The following is a 16,616-nucleotide window of genomic DNA, read 5'->3' as shown; positions in this document are numbered from 1 at the left end:
AATGTCTGTGAATAGGAAGGAGAATAATAAAGGCAGGAAATAGAAGTCAAGTTGTGCCAAAGGACTTAAGCAGGTAATTTTAGAGAAACAGAAATTGTCACATGTATGGCTTGTACCCAAGATCATGTTATCTCTGTTTAAAGCAGCTTCAAATGCTAAGGCGGGACAGTGGCGATGAATCCAGGGGTGGAACAGTCTGTTGGAGGAAGGGTGGGCAAGACGGGATTGTATTATCAGAGGGCTAAAAAGCATCAGTAGTCCAACAGGTCTGAGCTGGCATTAATGTGTCCAAACTCCAGTTGAGAATTAGCATTAGAGATATCAAAGAAAACTTCTACTGGGAAGCTGTGATTCAGAGGCAGGAAATCCAGTCCCTGGGGTGGAATTCCCAGCTGATTTTGCTGGGACTTCACAAGTTTTGCATCTACCTCCTGGACCCCAGAAATGGCCTCTTCTCCACAGGAGGCTCCATAGCCGTATCCCTCCAAGTCCAGGGGAGACCCACAAAGGTCCACATAGAAGGCTGGATGTCTCTGGCCTTCCCTTGAGGCCTGATACACCCCAAGTCATGGCTGCTTTTTGGACCCTGAAAACCCACTTCCTGAGGGTCAGCACTCTTTCTACCCAAGCAACGGAAGCTCCCCTCCACCTGGGACTTCCTTCCTGCCAGCTGTGGGCAGTCTAGCCCCTCAGCTCTCTGAGGGTGCATGGTTCTTTTCAAACTCCCAGGGGTAGTCTTGATCTTTCAGATGTACAGCCACCTTTGTTAGCGACTTAGAACAAATTCCCAAGAGCTGGGAAGGAGGCTTCTTGGGGAAGTACTCTCTGCGCAGCACCAGTGACTCTCCTCCCCTCATCGAATCCCGTAAGGAGGATGCAAATCCTTCAGCTGTTAAGGTGAGCTCTCTTTACCCTCTTTTTGGAGGACTTGGAGCTTACATTTTCCTCCTCTCCTTTGTACAAGAATCTTAATTTCTGTTTCCAGGATGTGACCCCTGACCTGTAACTCCTTTTCCAGTTTTCTCAAAGGATACTTATGAAGGGGGGCATCCCAGAATTTTGAGTGAGAATAAAGGTTAGACTAACTCATGTTGCCAAGCTAGACTTATCTTAAAGGAAAAAGTCCTCTTTTATTTATTTTTTTCTTCCTTGGGCTTCTTTCCAAAGCATTGTTTATAGTTGTGTCTTAAAAAAAAGAAAAAGGAAATTACAGACTTTAAGTCTGACCCTTGCAAAAGGTCTAAATCTGTTCTGGGAACTGGGTTTACAAGACAGAACAGGTCCATGCAAAGAGTTTATAGTCTAACATGATCCACAAACAAGTACATGGGCGCAACTCTGAAGGAGGCATTTCTCTCCTTAGAAAGCATCCTGGGGTTCCCAGCATCAAGTTCAAGGTCACTGTGCAGTGTACAGGGCTCTTCAAGATCTGGCTCCCCCTGCTGCAAACTCACCTTCTCCATCAACAGGTAAGTTGTGTCCAGGCTCTCTCATGACTTTGGTTGTGCTACTTCCTTGCCCTGATTGTCCTTTTCCTCTGACTATACCCATTCACCTTTCTGCAGACAGGTTAAATGGCACTGCCCTTGTAAGACCTTCCTAGATCCTCCCAGAAAGAGTTAGTAACCACTCTGTTCTTGTCCCACTGCATGCTTTCTGTAGCTCATGTGGTTGTGCTGTAATTATTCATTTAAATGTCTTGATGCCCTGACAGCTTAGAAGCTCTTCTGGGATGGACTTTATTTGTAGCTGTATTCCCAGCTATACTAGTCCATTTTTGCATGGCTATCACTGCTATAAAGAAATACTGGAGACTGGGTACTTTATAAAGAAAAGAGGTTTAATTGGCTCACAGTTCCACAGGCTGCACAGGAAGTATGACTGGGGAGGCCTCAGGAAACTTACAATCATGGTGGAAGGTGAAGGAGAAGCAGGCACATCTCACATGGCTGAAGCAGGAGGATGCAAGAGAGTGGGGAGGTGCTACACACTTTTAAACAACCAGATCTTGTGAGAACTCACTTACTATCATGAGAACAGCAAGGGGAAAAACCATGCCCATGATCCAGTCACCTCCCACCAGGTGCTTGCTCCAGCACTGGGGATTACAATTCAACATGAGATTTGGGTGGGGACACAAATCCAAACCATATCACCAGCACAGAGTAGGCACTCAATTAATGTTTGTTGAGTAACATGGATGGATGAATGAATGAATGAATGAATGAATGAAGTCTTGAGTGGAAGAGCAATTTTGGTTGTTCAGGTCTAGCATGGGTTTATCAGGAGCCTAGAGGAGGGAACAGGAGAGGCAGAATAAGTGTATTGGAAATGAAGATGGAGTGGGGCACCAAGGTGAACTTAGTTTTCTTTATAATTTTGCCTCTGATTTGCTCTAAGGGGGTGTCATATTTATATAGGAAAGAATGTCATTGAATCACCCTTTGATCGTTGGCCCTTTGTGGACATTTCTCAGGAAGCTCATTCTTCACGTGACCCAAATTTTGAGTTAGGTGGTGATCAGATCTGGATTTCCAAATTTACTGTGTAATTTATTGAGTTTAATAAAGAAATAATCCCTTACAATTATGTGATACCTTTCATCTTTAAACCTCAAAGCATTTTCTAACTGCTAATAGACATGAACAGCCCCGGGGTTTGCTGCTACTGGATCCATTTCTCTGCTGGATAAAAGTATAAGAAAGTTAGCTAACTTGCCAAGAGGGTGGATTATTATTTTTTAAAGACAGTTTTTATTATGGAATATTTTAAACACATACAGAAGTAGGGAGAACAGCATGATGAACATCAATGTACCTACCATCCACCTGTCAATTTATTGCCCACCTTGTTTTACCCACTTCTACCCTCCCATATCATTTTGATGCAAATATTGCATATCATACATTTTCATCCATAAATATTTCAATATATCCAAAATATAAGGAATCTTTTAAAAAAACATGATAGCAGTAACACACCGTAAACAATAAACAATAATTTCCTAATGGCAAGTAGTGAATCCATTCTTAAATTTCCAATTGTTCTATACGTATCATAGATTTAAAATTTTTGTGTTTCTGAATCACGATCTAAATGTAGCTCACATATTGTGCTTGGTCGATACGTCTTTTACATCTCTTTAAACTTAGAGGTTCTCTCTCTCTCGCAAGTTATTTGGTGGAGTCGGGTCTTTTGTTCTGGGGAGCTCTCACACTGAGTTTTTTCTGACTGAATCCTCATGTATAATTTAACAGATTCCTCTCATCTCGGCATTTTATGTAAATTGGTAGCTAGATCTGGAGGCTTGATCAGAATGGGGTTTGATTTTTTTTGGCAAGACACCTTTATAGGTGGTGGTGTTTTCTTCTAACTGGTGGCAGATAATGTGTGATTGCCTTTTTTTTTGGTGCTGTTAGCAGTTGTTCATGATATATACTCAGAGACATGAATTTATTAGAGGTTACTTCATTTCTTATTAATGGAATTATACCTATAAAAAGAAACTTTTCTTTAGTATTTGGAAATTTTTGAATTGGAAAGAAAAATGCTTAGTTCTCTTCCTTTATTTACTAATTTTCAAAATAATGAGTTGATTTAGTAGTATCAGTAATAAATTGGTTAGCTAACAGTTACCAATTAAATTATTTAATATAGCTTTATTGAGGTCTCACTGATGTAAACGGTGTATAAATTGATGAGTTCTGGCAAATCCATATGCCTGTGAAACCGTCATTACAATCATAAAAATGAATATATTACTCACAAATTAGGTTTTGAAAGTATTATTATAAACTGGTAGATTTATTTATTGATTTATTTTTATTTTGTTAGATGGAGTCTTACTCTGTCACCCAGGCTGGCACATTGCATCTCGCCTTCTGGGTTCAAGCGATTCTCCTGCCTCAGCCTCCCGAGCAGCTGGGATTGCAGGCACACACCACCATGCCCAGCTAATTTTTTTGGTATTTTTAGTAGAGATGGGGTTTCACTATGTTGGCCAGGCTAGTCTTGAACTGACCTCAAGTGATCTGCCCGCCTTGGCCTCCCAAAATGCTGGGATAACAGGCATAAGCCACCGCGCTCGGCCAAACTGGCAAATTTAAACATGTATATTTTCCACCATTTTAGTTATTATTCTTTTTGAAGCTTAATTTTTCCAGTTTTGAACAATGGGAGCTTATTGGGGTTATCCTTTATTTTTATTTATTTTTTATTTTTACTTTTTGAGACAGGCTTTTGGTTCCATCGTCTCAGGCTGGAGTGCAGTGGTGCAATTATGGCTTACTGCAGCTTCAACCTCCTGGGCTCAAGTTATCCTCCCACCTCAGCCTCCTGAGTAGCTGGAACTACAGGCACATGACATGACACTTGGCTAATTTTTAATTTTTTTGTAGAGATGGGGTTTTGCCATGCTGCCCAGGCTGGCCTCAAACTTCTGGAGTCAAGGGATCCACCTGCCTTGGCCTCCTGAAATTCTGGGATTACAGGCATAAGCCACTGTGCCTGACCTCCTTTAGTCTTTTTTTTTTTTTTTTTTTTTTTTTTGAGGTGTCACCCAAGCTGGAGTGCAGTGGTGTGATCTCGGCTCACTGCAACCTGCAACCTCCACCTGCTGGGTGGGTTCAAGCGAGTGTAGCTCAGCCTCCTGAATATCCTGAGTGACTGGGATTACAGGAGTGCACCACCAGGCCCAGCTAATTTTTTTGTATTTTTAGTAGAGATGGGGTTTTGCCATGTTGCCCAGGCTGGTCTCAGACTACTTGACCTCAAGTGATATGCCCATCTCGGACTCCCAAAGTGCTTGGATTACAGGCGTGAGCCACCATGCCGGGCCCTCTCTTGATTTTTTTGAAACAAGTCTCATAGTCTTTGTTAATTTTCTTGCCAATTTCTTATGAGAGGGTGCTGCAGACCTGATATCAGCCTTTCTTCCAAGGAGCCCTGCGTCCTCTCAGTGGGAAAGGGGGAACTTCGCCTATTATATGGTGTTAAACAAAGGAGCAACATCCAATATGATATTCAGGGTGGGTTCACAGGCTTACAATGCAAAGCTGCTTTACCAGGCAACTCTGTAATTACCACTTTTGTTTGTATAGTGCCTTTCACTGAAGCAAGTTTACAGGATCAAATTTCATCTTGGGGACAATTCCAGGATGGAAGAAGAAGGTTAGAGAGATTATTATCCCATTTTATAGTTGGGGAAACAGGTAAAATTGTTGTGGCTTATCCATTATGTTTTAAAAAGCTAAGGGCAAGTTGAATAGAATCTAGCCTCCTAACGATGAAAACAGTGGTTCTCATCTTGTTGCTAGGGGTACCCTGGATTTCACAGCTTCACTTATTATTACTTTTTAATAAAGGGGCTAGAAAGCTTCAAGCAATAGGAAGGAAGGAACACCAGAACTTTCTTTCCTTCTTTTCCTTTTCATTTTCCTCTTTTTCTAACTCTCCCTTTTAAATTTTCTAAGTTTCTGAAGGAGCTGGAAAAACATGAAGAGGGGGATGAAAAACTGGGAATTACAGAATCCTGGGCTTAGAAGAGCCCTTTTAAAAAGTTTCAGCCCAACCCCCTCCATCTAGACAGCACTGTACTTGGGCTGAATCCAAAGATATGGGCAGTTCTCCATTTAGAAAGATGCAGTGAAGAGTATTCCACTGTGAACTAAGTCAAATTAGAGTTACAAAAACAAATCCCCAAATAGCAGCTTTAAGTTTATGAAAACGAATCCAAGTCTAAGTGCTTAGAGAGAAAGAAATGACCGTGTGTAAACAGTGGCATGAAGCCAGCAACAGTTGTCTAGGTAGGAAAAGGGCCTGTGCAAGCAGCTCTGCCTTGGATTTCACTGTGTCCACCACTGAAGAAATGGAAAGGCAGCCTGTTTGTGCTAGCTACAGAATTAGCTAGCTATTAACTATTAATTGGCTTAACAGATTCTGCACCTTCAATGGAGGCCATGAAGAAACATCATAGATTTAGCATCCCTAGAGGTCTTTAAATCTGTGTAGGATTAGGGCAAGAATCAGAGGTTCTGGGGTCTGGGCAGTGAATGCAGGAATAGGAAACCCCTTATGTATCATCCTGGGCAGTGTTCCCCAAACCAGTGTTCCACCAGTAATGGTATTCCACGGTGAATAAGGGAAATAAGAATATAGCCCTTCTTGGTCAGCACTTTGGGAGGCTCAGGCGGGAGGGCTGCTTGAGCCCAAGAGTTTGAGACCAGCCTAGGCAACATAGTAGGATCTTGTCTCTACAAAAAATAAAATAAAAAATTAGCCAGACTGGGTGTGCTGGCTCACACCTGTAATCTCCGCATTTTGGAAGGCTGAGACAGGAGGATCACTTGAGCTCAGGAGTTCAAGACCAGCCTGGGCAACATAGTAAGACCTCATATCTACACACACACACACACACACACACACAAACCCCCACAAAACTATCCAGGCGTGGTGGTGCATGCCTGTGGTCTCAGCTACTTGGGTGGCTGAGGTGGGAGGATCACCTGAGCCCATGAGTTCAAGGCTGCAGTGAGCTATGATTGTGCACTGCACTCCAGCCTGGGTGAGAGAATGAGACCCTGTGTCATATGTATGTGTGTGTATATATATATATATATATATCCCTTCTCAAAAGTTTATAAAACATATCATTATGTTAAAGGCTCTGAGAAGTCTTAAGGAAACAAATATACTGACCTTTGTTGAAATCAGTTTCCTCGAATGTACTTGACAGTAAAGTCTCCTCATCCCCACTTTTTTGGTCCATACCTATGAACTTGTAGACATAAGCACACAATGAATGAGTAATTTTACAGATGTTGGTGTGGATATTTTCTTTTGCAGATGAGGAAAATGGGGCTCAGGGAGGTGAAGTAACTTATTTGGGAGTCACAGAGTGAGTTACTGGGAGGCCAGAAAGAAGTAGAACAGGAAACAGAGCCTTTGCAATGAGATAGACCTGGATTCAAATCCTGACTCCATGGTTTTCTGGCTATGGGATCTTGGATAGTTATTTTTTTCTGAACCTCAATTTTCGTATTTGTAAAATGAGCAATATAATGCCTGTGTCTTGGTGTGGTTATATGGTAATTTTGTTATGAGTTGGTGGTTAGCTTGAGAGAATCATTTGCAAGTGCAGTCATCCGATGAACAAGGACAAGGTGGGTGCTGGGCTAACTGTGAAACGACTGAGATCTCATAGATGTGGGCCTGGGTTACTTGTGGGATTGACTGTAGACTAAGACCTGGGGCAGTGAGTGCTGCTACTTCAGAAGGAGAAGGAGGTGGGCCAAGGCTGAGAATCAGGCTAATTGGCAGTTCCCCATTAGGAAGTGTGATTGGAAGGCAGAAACAATGCCCTGCTTCTACCCCCTTCTTCCCCACATTACAAGCAAAGCACCTGGGCTGGTAGAGGAGAGTCTGACTCAGCAGATAGTCTGACCTACGGAGAGGCAAACATTGTTCATCTTGATTTCTATGTTGACGAAAACTTGGGATGTCTTTATTCTTTATTTATTTTTAGTTTTTAGTTTTTCTTTCCAGGGGCGTTGCAAGGATGTCTTACATTGTTGCAGAGAAAATAGAATGTTGACTTACATTATTGCTGAGGACATAGAATGATGACTTACCTTTTGTTAATTATGTAGCTGTTTGCATGTATCATCAGGTTTCACTCTATTAGACTTTGGAAAACTTACATGTAACCATTCTGGAGTGGAGATTTTAGCCTGAGATGAGGATGTTGGAGTGTGATCTGCCTTAAAGGCAATTAGAGCTGATATTTACATAGTGTTTTCTCTAATCCCGAAAGTCCACCCTGTTCTCCCTATCACCTTCAACAGACTCCCATTCAGGCTCAGCTCCCTACCTTTCTGCTTCCAGGTTCCTGTGTGCATGTGTCCTTGAAAGCACTCAAACGGTGAAAGAGTGTGGAAATTGGGTTTCTTCTCAGCCTATGAACACTTTGAGAGAGCAGGAACTCAGCCTCATGCTTCTGCGTATCTTCAGCTCCCAGAGCAACCCTTGCTTAGAGCCAATGCTTTGTAAATGGGAGTTGAGTGAATACATGAATGATGAACAAATGATGCTCTGCTCTTCAGGGACAAAACCTTTTTACATCTTCTTCTTATTGAATCCCTATAGAGCATTGTTTTTCTTTCAGAGATGGGATCATCATTTGCAGATCATTTTACAGATGAAGGGGAGGAGCCTGACTGATAAATAAAATACCATAATTTGGAGTATCTAAATGAGTACTGTCCCCCTTTACAACATGCTGTAGATGGCATTGTCAGAGGTACATTCTCTCATCTATTCTCAGTGGTCATACTCTGTCATTTTAGAGTAGATTTCACTTTTGAAATCAGCTCCACATCATTTGGAGTGAAGGCTGGTGAAAGGATGTGAGTAACCAAAAATGGAAGATGCTATTTCAGTTTTTGTTTTTTTCCATATAGGGTCTCACTCTGTTAGGCAGGCTGAAGTACAATGGCATGATCTCAGCTCACTGCAACCTCTGCATCCCAGGCACAAACACTCCACCTGCTTCAGCTTCCCAAGTAGCTGGGGCTACAAGCATGTGCCACAATGCCTGGCTAATTTTTGTATTTTCTGTAGAGACAGGGTTTCACCATGTTGCCCAGGCTGGTCTTGAACTCCTAGACTCAAGCGATCTGCCTGCCTTTGACTCTCAAAGTGATGGGATTTCAGGGGTGAGCTACCATGCCAGTCCTCTTTCAGATTTAAAAGAAAAGTTTTGTGTGACACAAATAGGAAGCAAACGCACAGAGAAATTTCAAACCATGTGAGCAACATAGAATAAGCATGTGGACTTCAGAGGGGAGAACATTCGATTGTAAATTCTAGTGCATTGGTTTGAAAAAAAATCTCCGTAATCTAGAATCATACCTTTCAGAGCCTGGTTCAAACAACAAATAAGAGTGATAAATTCAGTCCTTTAAAATGTACTTTCTGTTCTGGCCAGGCCCCCAGTTCAGGCTCCTAGGTTGGCTCCCCTGCAGCCGCTGATAACATCCAGAGCCCTTTCCCGGCATTGTTCTGGATGTCATTGATGTTAAGCAAATGGGAAAGGAAATGTAATTCAGAGCTCACAAAGCTAAGGGGAACTGATTTTCAAGTTTATGTTCAAATCCATAGCACAAACGCATATGCATTTTAACGAACTAGGGTTGTGAGGATGGAGTTACTGCCTTTGGATCTGTTCTTTCCTGTTAATGGGAAAACGCTTTTTAATTAATGTTTTTGAAACTTGTTTAACTGCATGAAGAGACTTGTTCCCATGCATGTTTGGTTCAATGCCTTCCTATACTGTAGTGGGTAAAGAATGTGTAAATAAAGCCCTGGAAAATCAAAAGTCTCATTAATTCTGATTGTATTTAATTCGGCAAACATTTATTAAATGCTTGCACGTTCCAGGCAGTGCAGCAGGAACTGGGTATGGGATGAGGAGTAGGATGGTGTTCATGCCCTAAAGCAGTTTATAGTCTGATGAGACAATTGACAAGTATGCAACTAAATGCTGAAATCAGATGCTAAAACTTTTTTTTTTTTTTTTTTTTAAAGGTAGGAAAGCAGGGGGGAGGATGGGAAAAGAATTCATAGAACAAGTGACATTTTAGTTGAATCTTAAAGGATGGATGAACTCTTAATTGAGTTAGGAATTGGAGTGGGATGGGTCATGATGAAGCATAAAAGAGAATAAATGAAGACTTGGAAAAGGCAGATGATGCTGGCAGAATGTTGCCTGATGCAGCCTCCCTGATCACTGGTGGGTGCAGGGAAGAGGAGAAGCCTTACTATTCTCCATTTTCAAGAGAGTAGAGGCATTTGTCTAGAGTGGACGCTGGAACTAGTCTCGGCTCTTACTAAATGTGATTTGATCTTCTCTCAGACCTGATTTCAGGCAGCTATCCTGCAGAGATTGTGCTCATTAACTTATTCACACTAAGATTACTTCGCAGCAGAAGTCTCTTTAAAATTTTTAAAAAAATATTTATGGGTACATAATAATTGTACATATTTATGGGAATGCATGTGAGATTTTGATGTAAGCATACAATGTGTAATGAGCAAATTTGGGTAATTGGGATACCCATCACCTCAAGCATTTATCACTGTGTGTGTGTGTGTCTGTGTGTGTGTGTGTGTAACATTCCAATTCCACTTTTCTGGTTATTTTGAAAAATGCAATAAATTTTTTTAGCTGTAGTAACCCCATTTTGCTACTGAACACTAGATCTTATTTCTTCCATCTAATTGTATTTTTGTACCCATGGAAGTTTTAATTCCCTACTTTTTCTTATTATATTTACATCATTTAAAGTTATTTATTTATTTATTTATTGAGATGCCCAGCTGGAGTGCAGTGCAATTATGGCTCACCGCAGCCTTGACCTCCTAGTCTCAAGCAATCCTTCCACTTCAGCCCCTGATTAGCTGGGACTGCAGGCATGCACCACCAAACCCAGCTAATTTAAAACAATTTTTTTGTTAGAGACAGGGTCTCACCATGTTGCCCAGGCTGGTTTCTAACTCCTGGCCTCAAGCAATCCTCCTGCCTTGGCCTCCTGAAGTGCTGGGATTACAGGCATGAGCCATAATGCCTGGCCAACACAGTGATTTACTCAGTCATTATCTCTTTTACAATGGAATTTTATACTTTGAGCAAGAGGTCTTTAAGGAAAATACTTTTGACCAGGGAATGTTGCTGGAGCACATGAGGTCACAGTGGGTAAGTGAGCATCAGGGACTCTGACTGTGAAGGGGGTGCATTTGGGGACATAGGAAAGGAGGCTATTGACAAGGCGTGAGAAGGGGTTGATGGTTTTGCGTCTAATCTGGCTATTCACCGGTGAGTTTCATTTTGCTGTGGTCCCTTTATGCATATGCTACTCTTTGATTTCCGTCCTCTCCCATCTTCCTCTGCTTTTAACTCCACCTGCTTTTTCCAGATCCAACACTATCATACATACACCATATGGCATAATGTTATAATTTGGCAAAAACCAGTGACGTGAAATTGAACTCTCCCTTCTACCTCCTTTTCCTATCCTCTTCCTTCTGTTGCTAGTTAATATACTTCATGGTTATGTGGGAGGCTCACACAGCTGGTAGCCTGTTGAAGGAGCTGTAAAATGATGGAAGATGCCACTTTGGAAATAAACACATTGATCCTGCAAAATGCCTGAGCTCAAATCAACTGTGTGAGGGAAATCCAGCAGAGACCTGAAATAGATGAGTCCATTGTGATTGTGTTATTTGGCATTAAAGCAGATCTATTACACCATATGTCATATATCCGGTATCTCCAAGGCATGAAGTATGCTACTGAAAAGCATTTTTAAAATAACAGAGCTTTATCATGTTTCAGATAGAATTAACACTTTTCCATTTGCATTTTTATAAAACATGATTACTCTCTTGCCTTCATTTTGTCTTAGAGTATTATAGAAAGAATACAGGAACAACCTTTAAGCACATTTTTTTTTCTTTGTTTTAATCCAAAGCAAGCTTACGGAAAAGTTGAAAATAAAGTACAAATAATTTATTTTTCCTGAACCATTTGAGAGTGAATTGCTGACATAATGCTTCATCAGCCTTTTGATACTTGTAGGCTCAACTATGTCCCTCCAAAATTCATATGTTGAAGCCCTAACCCTCAGTATTTCAGAATATGACTGTATTTGTAGATTGGGTCTTTAAAAAGACAATTAAGTTAAAATGAGGCCATTTGGGTGGGCCCTAATCCAATGTGCTGGTATCCTTGTAAGAAGAGGAGATTAGAATATAGACACATACAGAAGAAAGATGATGAGCAGACACAGGGAGAAGACAGCCATCTGCAAGCCAAGAAGAAAGGCCTTAGGAGAAACCAACCCTGCCAGAACCTTGATCTTGGACTTCTAGCCTTCATAACCTAAGAAGATACATTTCTGTTGTTTAAGTGACCCAGTCTGTGATATTTCCTTACAGCAGCCCAAGCTAACTAATACAATACAGTACAGTACAGTATTCCCTCTTTATCTGCAGAAGAGGTGTTCCAAGACCCCCAGTGGATGCCTGAAATCACAGACAGTACTAAATGCTATGTATACTATGCACGAATTTCTTTTTCCTTCTTCCCAATCTCATGGATAGAAGATATGTTTTTACCATAGATCTTAGCAACTTCAGCATATAATTTTTTATTTCCTTATTAAGTCAAGAACTTTCACTCTTTCATGGAAAAGAAGCAGTTTTATGGCTTCTCTTTCACATGTCCAAATTGCCTGCATCACTACTCTTGTGCTTTGGAGACATTATTAAGTACAAAGTGTTTGGACGAACGGAGGCAAGATGGCGCACTTCCGGGTTCTTCATCACCAACTTTTCCCACACGTGCGAAAATGCAGCCGGTGCCCAGGAAGGTGCAGACCAACTGGGCATGTGCCAGGTGACATCAATCCGAAGAGACTAAGATTTACCTGGTTGCACCTGTGGAACGCCCCCCGACACGCCTGTGCCCCGCCTATTGCCCTCCCACTCCTAGAAAAGCCGCTCCGGACGGACGCCACACGCGGACTTCCCAGCCCCACTCCTGTCGGGATGTCGGGACTGTATCAGGAACCCCGCCCGAGAGCCCCACCGGGGGACTCTGTCGGCCTTCTTTGCCGGAGGCCGACAGACCTCTCCCTACCCACCTACTTCCCTGAAGCTAGGTGACCAAAATAAATTTGCAGTTTTGCTCCTACCCTTGCCTACTCGCTGGTTCTTTTGTGCCCTCTCTGTTGGTCTTAAAAAAACAAATCAGTTGGTGCCGAACCCGGGAGGAGACCCCTCCTCAGGCCTCTAAGGGTTGAGGAACCTCCTCCTGCTCCCATGCCGCAGACGGACCAGGACCTGAGACCCACTTCCCTCACTCTCACGGCCTCTCTGGGGTAAGTGCCCTTGTCTCCTCTTCACCCCCGTCGGCCAAAAATCCTGCGCAGGTCCGAGGCCCACTTTTGAGCCACCATGTGGCTTGGGAGACCCGTTCAGGATGGAGATGTCCTCCTGAAGGTAATCTCCACCTTGGCTCCAAGAGCCTCCAGTCTGTCTCTGCTGGTTCCAAAGGACGCTTTGAAGCCAGGCAGAGATCCACTTCCATTTCCATTGTGTCCATTGTGTAAGTAAAGAGGAAACAAATGGGAAACCTCCAGTCCAAATTTCCAAAGAGCACCCCCTTAGGGTGCCTCCTAGCCAATTTGAAAACCTTACAGCGCGAACAAGACCTTAGGAGGAAGCAGTTAATTTTCCTTTCCACTGTGGCGTGATTGACCTCAGCAATTTCTGCCAGCGGCTAGGCAAGTGGTCCAAAATTAATTACATACAAGGCTTTTGTCCCTTACGCTCTCGTCCCGACCTGCCCTATACTCCTCCTTCTCTCCCCGGTCTCTCTACCCCCTCCCTTCCTGCCCAGACTCCTCCTCCTCCTAGTTCCTCATCGACTAGTAGCCCGCTCGCACCCGTGCCCCCTTCCACGTCCTCAGCCGGCCACCTAGGGTCCCCTATCTCTGCACACACCCGCTCTAAGTGCCCTGCTGATGCCCTCACTCCTGCCCCACACCCTCCTAGTGTTAGCACCTTTGCGAGAGGTAGCTGGGGCAGAGGGGGTAGTCAGAGTACATGTCCCTTTTTCACTGGCCGATCTTTCCAAAATTGAGAAGGGTTTAGGTGATTTCTCAGCTAATCCTACCATATACATAAAGGAATTTAGATACCTTTGTCAGGTCTATGACTTAACTTGGCATGACCTCCAGGTTATCTTAACCTCTACCCTAAACTGACTGAGGTTCTAACCCAATATACCTGGTTAGATCCGGCCTCCCCCACAGGGGCCACCATTTTGGCGTCTTATTTCATTTCTCAATCAGCTCCTGACATTCGTAAAAAAAACTTCAAAAGGTAGAGGATGGTCCTCAGACACCAATACACGACCTAGTTAAATTAGCCTTTAAGGTCTATAACTCCAGAGAGGAGACGGCAGGCTCGCCTCAAACAGAAGTTACAGCTCCTAGCAGCGGCTTTACAGCCCAGTCGTAACCCCAGGCCAGAGGGCACACACCCTGCAGACTCCAAGGCTACAAAAGGAGCCTGCTATAAGTGCGGCAAGGCAGGACACTATGCCAACAGGTGTCCGCAAAGGTCCCTGAGCCCCAACACAGCCTTGCTATAAGTGCAAGGCATCAGGACATTGGGCCAGTGAATGTCCTAACCCTCGTCCATCAGCAACCCCCTGCCCTGCTTGCCAGCAGGGAGGACACTGGAAGTCTGATTGCCCCACCCTGAGAACAGGTGCTGCGCCTCCACGTGACCCCCTTTCCCAGGATCCTGGGAGCTCCTTCCAGCTGCTACATCTGGACGATGACAACTGAAGGTGCCGAGACTCGGGGACCCCCATCACCCTCGCCGAGCCGCGGGTAACTCTCCTGGTAGCGGGTAAGACAATTTTTTAATCAACAGCAAGGCTACCTATTCTGTTTTGCCGTCCTTCTCTGGACCTAGCCTTCCATCTAATATCTCTGTAGTAGGAGTAGACGGAAAGCCATCCACTCCACGAAAAAACTCCACTCCTTAATTGCTGCCTGGCCAACAACTACTATGCGCACTTGTTCCTCATTCCCAGCTAAAAAGGGCCCCTACCGAAAGCAATCAGTGGAAATCAGTTTGGCTTTCCCCCACTTGCCTCAAACTTACTAAATTTTCTTAACTATCTCATACTCCCCAGCCTTGCCAGGACCTTCCTTCTGGGTTTTGCCCATATTCCAACAAATGCTTCCATTCCTCATTCCTATACTAATACTGTGCCTTATTTTATTCTTCATCTGTACGTCCAAATACCAACCATAGGCCCGACCTTAACAATGCCCCTTAACAGCAGGAAGTAGCTACACAGACCACGGCGCCCCTTATCACTATTATCAATAAAAGGTTGGACTGTTTGGAGGAACGGAGGCAAGATGGCGCACTTCCGGGTTCTTCATCACCAACTTTTCCCGCGCGCGCGAAAATGCAGCCGGCGCCCGGGAAGGTGCAGACCAACTGGGCATGCGCCAGGTGACGTCAATCCGAAGAGACTAAGATTTACCTGGTCGCACCTGCGGAACGCCCCCCTGACACGCCCGTGCCCCGCCTATTGCCCTCCCACTCCTAGAAAAGCCGCTCCGGACGGATGCCACACGCGGACTTCCCAGCCCCACTCCTGTCGGGATGTCGGGACTGTATCAGGAACCCCGCCCGAGAGCTCTACGGGGCGACTCTGCCGGCCTCCTTTGCCGGAGGCCGACAGACCTCTCCCCCACACCTTAGGTGACCAAAAATAAATTTGCAGTTTTGCTCCTACCCTTGCCTACTCGCTGGTTCTTTTGTGCCCTCTCTGTTGGTCTTAAAAAAACAAATCACAAAGGTGACTTGAACCCAAGCAATGGGTTACTGTGACAGTTGATAACCAAGGTGGCTCCTAAGAGACTCATGGATGGGGCTCATCTGTAGCGTGGATTTGCTGGACAAAGGGGAGATTCACATCCTGAGGAAGATGGAATTGCATGGCGCACAGTTTCATCATGCTACTCATGATGGTGTGCTATTTAAAACTTATAAATTGTTTATTTCTGGAATTTTCCATTTAATATTTTCTGACCGCTGTTGACCATGGGTAACTGAAACCATGGAAAGTGAAACCAAGGTAAAGGGGGACTACTGTATCTAAGTGGACATTTCCTACAAACAAGGATATTGCCTTCAATAATTATTTGGCTGTTACTGAATCATAACCTTTAGAATAAACTGGCAATAGCAAAATGTTTCCTTGAATTCTGTGCACTTTTATAGCAAATTATCAAACCAAAGGAGGGGGTCATGGGAACTCCCATTATGTAACCAACTCTGCCAGAAGTGCAGGTGTTAACCTCGGACTTGTGACTAGCATATGAAATGGGAGCAGTCTTGTGGGACTGAGTCTTGTGGGACTGAGCGGTCTTGTGGGACTGAGCCCTACAACTTGCAGGGTTTGATGCTGTCTTAGTCTATTTTGTGTTGCCATTGTGAAAGAAAAACAGGATCTTGGAACCCCAGCTCACTATGCCAAAGGGTCGGTTAAGCTTGGAAACTGAATTGTGCAACAAACAAACAAAAAACAACAAAAAAACTTGCCTTTCTTTTTGTTCCTAAACTATCTATCTAGCTGCAATGATCAAAGGCCACATAGCTCCCCAGGTAGTGCTTTCACAAGTTACTTACAAGGAAATTCCTTGTGGGTCCTCAAATCTTTCAGTTAACTAATCCTAAAACAGAGTTCTGTTGAATCTCATCCTGACAATATAAATTAATAGCTTATATTCACAGGTATAGGACAAGGACAAGACTGGAGCCATCCCTCCACCCACCCCATGACAAATGCATAATTGACTGCTTCCTCTACTTCATGTTTATCTTATGTAAAATGTAGATTTACTGAGCATGAGATGAATGCATAATTGACTATTCCTCTACTCTGTTTATCTTATGTAAAATGTAGATTTATTGAGCATGAGGTGAATGCATAATTGACGGTTCCTCTACCTCCTCTTTTCACATGTAAA

This window comes from Rhinopithecus roxellana, chromosome 9, assembly GCF_007565055.1.
Source record: "Rhinopithecus roxellana isolate Shanxi Qingling chromosome 9, ASM756505v1, whole genome shotgun sequence".
Taxonomy (NCBI): Eukaryota; Metazoa; Chordata; class Mammalia; order Primates; family Cercopithecidae; genus Rhinopithecus; species Rhinopithecus roxellana.
This window is presented reverse-complemented; position numbering follows the sequence as displayed.